This window comes from Grammomys surdaster, unplaced genomic scaffold, assembly GCF_004785775.1.
Source record: "Grammomys surdaster isolate TR1022 unplaced genomic scaffold, NIH_TR_1.0 341, whole genome shotgun sequence".
NCBI lineage: Eukaryota > Metazoa > Chordata > Mammalia > Rodentia > Muridae > Grammomys > Grammomys surdaster.
The window spans coordinates 702,923-712,840 of NW_021604760.1; positions in this window are offsets into that span (position 1 = coordinate 702,923).

Genomic DNA, 9,918 nt, shown 5'->3' on the forward strand with positions numbered 1-9,918 from the left:
CTTCTTATCAGGTTCCAAAAAAAAAAAAAAAAAACAACAAGAGCTAGGCAAGGGCTGAGAAGAGCGGTCATGGAGCACAATGGCCTCACTGGCTCACATATCCCGGTGAAGCAATAGAAATGTTCTGGGACTATAGAGAGAGACAGCAGTTGGCAAATGCTGTAAATGTATCCAGTATTGCCTCAGTTCATTTTTAATTGGTTAAAGTGAAGTGCACCTTATAAACATGACAGCTTCTTTTCTTGTTTCTCTGACAAAAACAAACAAACAAACAAACAAACAGCATAAACAAAACTCCAATCAAAGCAAGTTAAGGGAGAAGAGGCTTATTTCAGTCCACTGTTCAAGGACAAGATCATCCTAGCAGTGAGGTCAATATGACAGGAGCTTGAAGCAGCTGCTCACAAGATATCCATGCGCAGGAGCAGAGAGCAGTGAGTGCATGCTCTCAGCTCTCTCTTTCCACTTCAGGATCCCAGCCAGGGAGTGGGAACGCCACAGGAGCAGGGTGCCTGGTTAGTATTTCTGTTCACGTGACGTGAGCTAGAATCATCTGGAAAGAGAGAACCTTGATTGAGGAATTGCCTCCATCAGATTGGCCCATAAGCAAGTCTGTGGGGCATTTTTTTTTTTTGATGAATGATTGATATGAGAAGGCCCAGCATTCTGTTGGCCATGCCACCCCTGGGCAGGTGGGCTGAGAAAGCCGTGGGGAGTAAGCAAATAAGTAGTATTTCTTTGTGGTTCTGCTTTAGTTCCTGTCTCCAGGTTCCTGCCCTGATTTCCTATCATCATTGTCTTAGTTAGTGTTTTACTGCTGTGAAGAGACACCATGACCAAGGCAACTCTTACAAGGACAACATGTAATTGGAGCTGGCTTACAGGTTCAGAGGTTCAGTCCATTATCATCAAGGTGGGAGCATGGCAGTGTCTAGGCAGGCATGGCGCTGGAGAATTGAGAGTTCTACATCTTCATCCGAAGGATGCTAGGAGAAGACTGACTTCCAGGCAGCTAGGACAGGGGTCTTAAAGCACACACCCACAGGGACACACCTACTCCAACAAGGCCACACCTCCAAATAGTGCCACTCTCTGGGCCAAGCATATTCAAACCACCACAGTTGCAACCAGGCAGGCATGGTGCAGGTAGAGCTGAGAGTTCTACATCTTCATCTGAAGGCCACTAGAAGATTGGCTTCCATGTGGGTAGGAGGAGTGTCTCAAAGCCCACCCCCACAATGACACACATCTTTTCAGAAGGCCACACCTACTCCAACAAGGCCACGTCTCCTAATAGTACCAGTCCCTGGACCAAGCATATACAAACCATCACAACCATAGACTGTAAACAATAAGATGAAATAAGCCCTTTTCTCTCTGTAGTGCTCTGGTCAGGATATTTATCACAACAATAGAAAGCAAACTAACACAGGGGTCTTCCCACCTTTATTAATAGAATCAGGATTGTTGAGAGAGATATTTAAATCATCCACATTCAATCTGGTTTTTCTTAATCAGCCACCATGTTCCCAACTAGCCTAGGCCTGCGGCCAGGAGCTGCGCGGTAGCTGCTCAGCTCGGGTCGTCCACTCAGGCGGTCAGAGAACCGGCTCTGCCACGAGACACCAGCATGGGAGATGGCTCTGCCAATCTTCCACGCTGTCTCCACAAGGCTGGGCTTAGCCCAGACCATCCACACGGGCTCGGTACAAATGAGATGCTAATGCTTAGATTATCCAGTAGCTTTATATGTTTGATAATGCTCGATAACAAGATGACCACACAATCAGAGGTGTAACCCAATACCCAGCCTAGATATGCCAACTACCTTTGACTGCTAGAGACACGCACACATACACATCTGCTTCCATGTTCCCCTCTCTCTAGTCTCCCCCTCTCCCTTCTTCCTTCTCTCCTCTTCCTCTCCTTACTTCTCCCACCTTAGCTCCTCCTACACAGGATAAACACCACAGGTGTGCTGTAGTGTTTTAAATGAAAATGGCCTCCATAGGTTCATAGGGAGTGGCACTATTAAGAGGTGTGGCCATGGGCTGGTGAGATGGCTCAGCAGTTAAGAGCACTGACTATTCTTGCAGAGGTCCTGTGCTCAATTCCCAGCAACCAATAGTGCCCCCCAACCATCTGTAATGAGATCCAGTGCCCTCTTCTGAAGTGTCTGAAGACATCTACAGTGTACTCATATAAATGAAATAAATAAATCTAAGAGAAAAAGGCATGGCCTTGTTAGAGAAAGTGTGTCACTACGGGCTTTGAGGTATCAGATGTTCAAGCCAGGCCTAGTGACTCTTCCTGCTTGCTGCCTACTGATTGTGATGTAGAACTCTCAGCTACCACTCCAGCCCCATGTCTGCCTGGATGCTGTCATGCTTCCTGCCATGACAACTATGGACTAAATCTCTGAACTATAAGCCAGCCCCACTTAAATGTTTTCCTTTATAAGAGTTGCTGTGGCCATGGTGTCTCTTCACAGCAATTAAGACATATGCCCATAGGCTGACCTAACTTAGATAATCCCTTGTAGATATGCCTGGAGGCTTACCTTTAGGTTATTCCAGGTCCTGCCAGGCTAACAGCACAACCACAGACTATCGTAAGAAAGCCTTTCTTTGCCAGTATTTAAAAATTATCATTTGGGGCTGTATATCGTAGTATAATAAGAACTACTGTATGTGCTTCACTAATTTTGATATAGTAGACTTTTTAAGCTACTGTAATCTGCTCTGGGTTTAACATCATTGTGACTATATTTGGAGGCCTTTGCTTTTCCAGAGAACAAAGGAGAGGGACGACTTCTGCCCTAGGAGTGAACGTATGTTAACGATTTGGGAATGTAACGCTGAAGTGTCTTCTTGAGTTTCTCCCATCAGGAACACTGCAAGGAAATGCTTCTTTCTCAGCTCGAATCAACACTAGTCTGATGTCAAAACCATCTCATTTTTATTTTAAACTTTATTCTCTCGAATTTAAAATTTCATGCATCTTATACCTAAGTGATACAGGTTTATAGAGCTGCGGACTTTGAAAGGGATAGTCTTCAAAGTGGGCAAGAACCAAGAATAGCCTCAACAAGTGCTGTATCCAGACTCACTCATTAAGGTTCAGAACATATATTCACCCAAATGAGTACCGTCTCCTTGACAAACATCTATTAAAGGGCTGGTAATTGTAAACAATAGATACATAAAGCTACTGAGGGCACAGGAACAGTACAATAAGTGTCCTGACTGATAAGGGCCAGGCGTGTACAGAAACAGTACAATAAGTGTCCTGACTGATAAGGGCCAGGCGTCACCGGGAGAGAATCCTATAATGATTATAATTATGTGCCATTAATGAGTTTGCAAGCGGGACCCCAGAGCAGCCCTGGGAAGCGGTGATCTGGGTGATATAAATGATGCTGAATTTGCTTCACGTCTTTTCCCAGAGGCTGGTTCACTATTGACTTCAAAATCTACAGCAAATTATTCCAAATGAACTGTTGTTTGAAGTCAAGTCTAGTGAATAAACCAGCTGTCTCTGTCTCTCTGTCTCTGTCTCTCTCCTTCCCTCCCTTCCCCTCCCCCCCCCTCCCTCCCTCCCTCCCTCCCTCCCTCTCTCCCTGCTGTGACAATAGTTATTCAGGTTTCAGGTTATTCAGGTTTCTTGTTACTTTTGTTCAACTGTTTTCAGAGAATTTGGAAAAAGTAACTGTCCACGGATGACACATTTTAAAAGTGAATTGTTCTTGCCACATTAGAGAGAGAAGGAGAGAGAGAGACAGGCAGAGAGAGAGAGAGAGAGAGAGAGAGAGAGAGAGAGAGAGAGAGAGAGAGAGAGAGAACACACAAGACAGAAGCTACAGAGACTTGGGAATTCCAATCTTCATGATTCCAAAGAGGTCCTTTCACCACAGGGTTTAAAGCTGACTCTAAATTGTAGCTTCTACAGAAAAAGAAGGAACACGCTAATCTGAACTTTTCATGGAGTGTAATTATCAAGCTGCAGCGGATTACCAGTGTCCATGGGTCATTATACAATCTACATAATTACCTTGGGCTTAAAATAGGAGTTATGTGTTCACTTCAGCTTTTTTTTTTTTAAATGAGTTACTTGTTTTTAAAGCTTTGCAATTGGGAAAATTCTCAAAGAGGTGTAGTAAACCTTACTACTTCTAATAAAAACAATCTCTTGTATCCAAACATTATAATTATATAACATGATAATATAGATTAAAATAAGTTAAGTAGGGCTGGAGAAGTCGCTCAGTTGGTAGAGGGCTTATTTAGCATGCAGAAGCCCTGAGCACCAGTACTGTATAAACCAGATGTGGAGGGGCCCAGCTAGAATCACATCACTCAGGAGGAGAGTAAAAGCTGAAGGTTATTCTCATCTGAACTGTGAGTTTCAGGCCTTTGTGGGAACACATCTACTGCTGGGGGATGGTGGGAAAGACAAAAAGAGAGAGAGGGGAAAGGTAGGAAGTTAAGTGTGTTAATTCTAAGAGAATTACATCTACTATGCCTGACTACGTAACGGCTGACTACAATGTACCAGACATAGCACTGGACAGGGCACTGGATTTGATTTTTATTCAAAAGCGGATCTCTCCCTAGAGTAAGTAATTACATCTCAGGAATTTCCAGCTTTGTGTGGTTAATGCTTTTAATAAAGTGCTCAGTGGCTCTGGCTATGGCTTGATTTTGACTTGGGGAGATAGTCCGGAGTAGTCAGCTCTTCTCACACAAGAGGCTTTGTGTGTGATTGAGGTTAGTCCTGAGACAGGACATACAGAGCACTAAAGATATCAGAAGCACTAAGGTGTGGCATTTAAGGTTCCAGCTGTAAGGGGTTGATTCTGTTTTAAGTGAACAGCTCAGCAAGTCCAGAGGGAATGGGAATGTGGCGACTTTCTGGCAGAGAAATGACCCAAGAAGTTTAGCTTGTTGAAAAACAACTCTGAAAGCAATGGAGGAGATTGGTGCATTGTGGACTAGGAATCTCGTGAGACAGAGTGAAAAGATTTCACTGGAAGTTCCTACTGGGAAGAATAATGCCAGAGAGCCATGGATCCAGACAGTTTATGTAGGTTACCCGAGCCTTTATTCTCTCTTTTTAATGTTATAGTGTTTGAACCCTATAACTGACCTGTTATGTACCTTTTTGCCAATGAGGAATGCCAGACAGTGAAAGCCAGATACATTTTTCAAGGACACAGTGGGTGAGCCACCAGGCTCCAGTGTAAAATCATCTACTTTTGGGACTCAGGTATATAATAGTGTGAAGCTGTAGCCATAGAAAGGATTGGATATGTTCGAGTTTCCTGAGATGGACACAATAGAGTTAAATCCTATAGACGCAAGAGAGGCAGAATCCAAGTCCAGTGACCTCAGTGCAATTTTGTGTAACTGGAAGAGTTACTTAAAGCATGAGGAAAAAAGCCAGATATGGTAGTACATCTGTCATCCCAGGATTTGGGCTGCTGAGAGTTGATTTTTTTTTAAACTAAATTTATTTATTTCATTGTGTGTGTATTTGTTTGGATGCCACAGAATATACATAGAGGTCAGAGGACAACTTGTGGAAGCCAGTTCTCTCCTTCTACCATGTAGGAGTCAGGAACTGAACTCAGGTGGCCAAGCTTGGCACCAAGCGCCTTTACCTCCTGCACAATCCAGGACCGTGAGAGGATATTTAAATGTGCTAAAGCTCAGCTACTTTTGTCCCTATACACACAGAAGTCTGTTACTGAAGGTCATTGGGAAGATTTGCTGAGGGAATCTGCACTAACACACTTAGCAGAGGGCTAGGCTCGAGGATCACATAAATAGTAATACTGCAAAGGAATGTCTCTTATTTTTTAAACTCATGGTAGCATACTTAGTTGTCATCAGAGAATGGCATTACTGACCTAATGTGAAATAGGAAGGATGCTACGAGAAAAAGAAGAATCAGTTCATGTAGCAAAGACTCCAAGCTCAGCTTAGGCATCTGAGTTTCAGCTAACTCTGGACACAGGATGTGTCCATGCAGCAGTCTAGAAGGTGTATGCTAAAACAATTATATCCAAAGATCACGAAGACTGCATGCATGCATTGAAAAAGAAGTTCAAGAGGAAACAGAACTTTGTTGACTAACCTAAGGTCCAGAAGGGATAGAAAGCCCAAAGTGATGTGCTTTTTGCTCAGGCTCTGTTTATACCTCGTGAGCCCATCTCACAGAGCAGGTGAGACAGAGCAGGTGAAAAATGGAAAGACATCAGGCAAAAGTAGTTGGACTTAGGAATGCATTGAGCCAGTTCCGCTTGCCTTTCCAAGACTCTACAGAATTGATAGCCATCTTGGATTACTAACTGAACTAGTTTTCGCATCGTGGAGCTCTGTCCTAGTATGCCATCTTTTTGTGGCTCACAATCAGAGCAGCTATGATGGCCTACCAGAGGCCCTCGGAAGGCTGGGCTCAATGATATTCTTTGTGGCTGGCTAGGGGGCTCACAGGCTTATGAAACCCCACTTCTCTCTCAAGGCATATAATTGATTAACAGTTGCTAGGGGAGGGAGGCCTCTAAAGAGGTGTGGCAAGTGAAGGTTGCCTGACTTCCTGTACGTAGCCCTTCACTCATGCTTCTGTAAATAACACCAATTAAACGGCTCCAATCACCAAATCAGTACCGTGTACCTCCATCCTCTCTCTGAGGTGAATTGTCTCTCTGGGAAACCTCACTACAAAATAGCACTTGCTGCTCTCCTGCATCCCACATCATATCAGCTATGAAAATACATAGGGAAATAAATGTAAATACTCAGAAAAAGAAAAAAGACCAGACACGAACTATGAAAATGTGGCTTCAGAGAAACCAATGAAGCAAATTATCTCTACATTTTGACCATGGTCTTCCCTGAGACACACCCCAAAGTATATGTGTGTGTGTCGGTGGGGGGGTGTGTGGGCTGGTTTTGAACTTTTCAATTCTTTACCCAGCCTCCCAAGGGCTGGGACTACCTTATCCTATGGTATGTGCCACCATGCCTGGCTCAGACCATTCTTTTAAATAGTCATGTCTCTTCCTTCAGACTCATTAATACCAACTGTAACATTAAAACCAGTTAACTAAATCCATATACATGAAAATAGAGATGAAATGTACACAAGCCCTTGCCTTATATTTTTTGCTGATATGCAATAACTATATATATATATTTATGAGGTACCTGTAAATATTATATAAGAATCAAATCATACCAATTCTTTGTGGCGAGAACACTGTTTTCAGGGTATGCAGTACATTATTGTTAAGTAGTCACAAGACTGTGCATTAGAACAGTGAAAATCTATACATCCTATTCAATTGAGTGTCCTTGCTTATTACCCATCATGCTTCTTGGCAGCCTCCCATTCCATTGCGCATTTGGCCTTACAACCTTGGCTTCTTTTTCTTTCTGCTTCCGTACTTACAGTCGCTTGTGGAAATGCTACTCAGATCTCTGTCCAAGAGAGCATGCTCTATGAAGTGTTGTTGGCTAGCAACCTCTGACCAGCAGCAATCCTCCAGATCTGCACACCACCCCACCCACTCTGTTCCCAGCAACGTCTGAATACAGTGCACAGGACATTTCTGTCAGAAACAATGTTCCTCTAATGGGCAATCTTTGCCAATTGCCCAGCCAAGGCTTTCTCAGAGTGCCATGCAGCCTAGGCTTTTCCTCCCCTGTCTTCCCTCTCCTCTCCTCTTTTCTCCCACTCTCCTCTCCCTCCCCTCTCCTATTCTTTCCCCTGCCCTCCCCTCTCCTCGTACAGCTTCTGATCTGGTTTATGGTGTGCCTTCCTCCTCTGCCTGCTGTCTTCATCTTTGCTTTCACCCAGCTTTCCCCATAACATCTTTTATACATGTGATTTGGGTTTGATATCTACTACTCAGAGGCTACAAACTGACAGAGTTAGGGAAAAACAGCAACAAAAGCATAGCAAAACAAACAAACAAAAAACGAAACAAAACAAAACAACAGGAAAAATAAAAATAAGTAGTAAAGCTAGATGTGAAACCTGTTCATCAGATTCCATAGTGGGAACCGATCCAGCATGAGGTTGACACACTGCTGCTGACGATTTAACTGCTGGGAACTGATAACCACCTGGCAGGTATTTGGAAAGTGTGACTGCTATTGCAGAGGAATGGGGTTTGGATCCCAACACCTACATGGTGGCTCACAACTCTCTGTTACAGCTCTAGTTCTAGGACCTCTGCTGCCCTCTTCTGGCCTTTGTAGGCTCCTGCACACAAACAGTGCACATACATGCACACAAGCATACAATTAAAAAGGAGATAAGTGCTCCTTTGGGGGTTGTAGAGATGCTGAGTGGTTAAGTGCTCTTGCTGCTCTTCCAGAGGACCTAAGTTTGGTTCCTAGCACCCACATCACATGGCTCACAATCACCAGTAACTCCAGTTCCTGTGAACTGCCGGATGCCTCTTCTAGCCTCTGTGGGACCCCACACACATGGCCTACATTTACATGGACACATACACATAAATAAAAAAGTAAAGTAAAACATTTTTTAAAAAGAATACTTATGTTGGCTTTTAAATGGTGTGTGTGTGTGTGTGTGTCTGGTATATACCTGTGTACATGTACGTGAGCACATGTTTGCATGCATGCATGTTGGAGACCAGATGTTGATGTTGGGTACCTTCTCCACATACTTTCTAGCTTGTGTTTTGAAACAGGGTCTCACTGATTCTGGAGCTCACTGATCTGACAAGACTGACTGGGCAGGGAGATCCAGGAATCCTCATGTGTCCACCTCTCCAAAGCTGGAACCAGGGGCACATGTTACCACAGCCAGCTTTTCACAGGGTGCTGATGATCAGTGCTGAGATCCTCATGCTTACATGACCAACGCTCAGCCTATTGAACCACCTCCCCAGCCCCTACTTTTAGTTTTTAAAGATTTATTTATGTATTGTGAGTAAGTATACCACATACATGCATGCCATGACTGGGACTGGTCTTCCTGGAGGCCATAAAGGGGCATTGGATTTCTTGAAACTGAATTTGAGGCATGTGTGAGCTGCCATGTGGATGTTGGGTACTTCAGACTCGGGCCCTCTGTAAGAATAGCAAATGTTCTTAACTGCTAGGCCATCTCTCAATCCCCAACCCTCTCTTTCAGTGCTGGGGACCAAACTCATGTGCTCGTCTCTGAGTCACATTCCCAGTTTTACATCAAAGTTCTGCAATGCAAATCCCTATAGAGGGATGAGGAATAGGGATGATGAAGTAACAAAAAGCACAGTGTGAGAGACAGAGAGCCTAGTTATCCTGGAACATCTTTCGGGATTATAGGATTTACCACTGTTGTGAGGACACCACCACGTTCTCCCCCGGGATGGGGTGAAATCAACTGTATTGTATGTCCCATGTGTCCAGGAGAGTGATGGCCTATGATGGGTGAAGGAAAATTCTGGAGCTGTTATGGTAGGCGGCAAAGAAGAAATCTCTAATAGAGTTTACTGACAATGTCAGGAAGCCTACCAGAGGCTTATGTCCTTGCAGGAGATAGGCCATTCTCCAAGGCCATTTAATAAGAGCTGGTGAGAGGAGCATTTGCATCACAGTGGTGGCTCTCTCTGTGGGTCAGGAATGATATTGTCACAGATCCAGAGGGATGACAAGACCCCCAAATGATAGAGGCCAGGCAGCAATGCTTAATACTCAAAAGTAGGGCACATTAACTACCAAGAGACACCGAGGTGGTTAATAGAATCTGGTGTTCCTAGGGGGAAGTAGAAGGGGAGGTACTAAGTGAGCACATTGTTTAACACCTGTAACCAGAAACAAGCCAGAGAAGCAGGAGGAGGAAGGTGGTTCCTCAATAACAGTCAAGAACTCATTGTTCAGTTTCTGCATCTGAGAACACAAA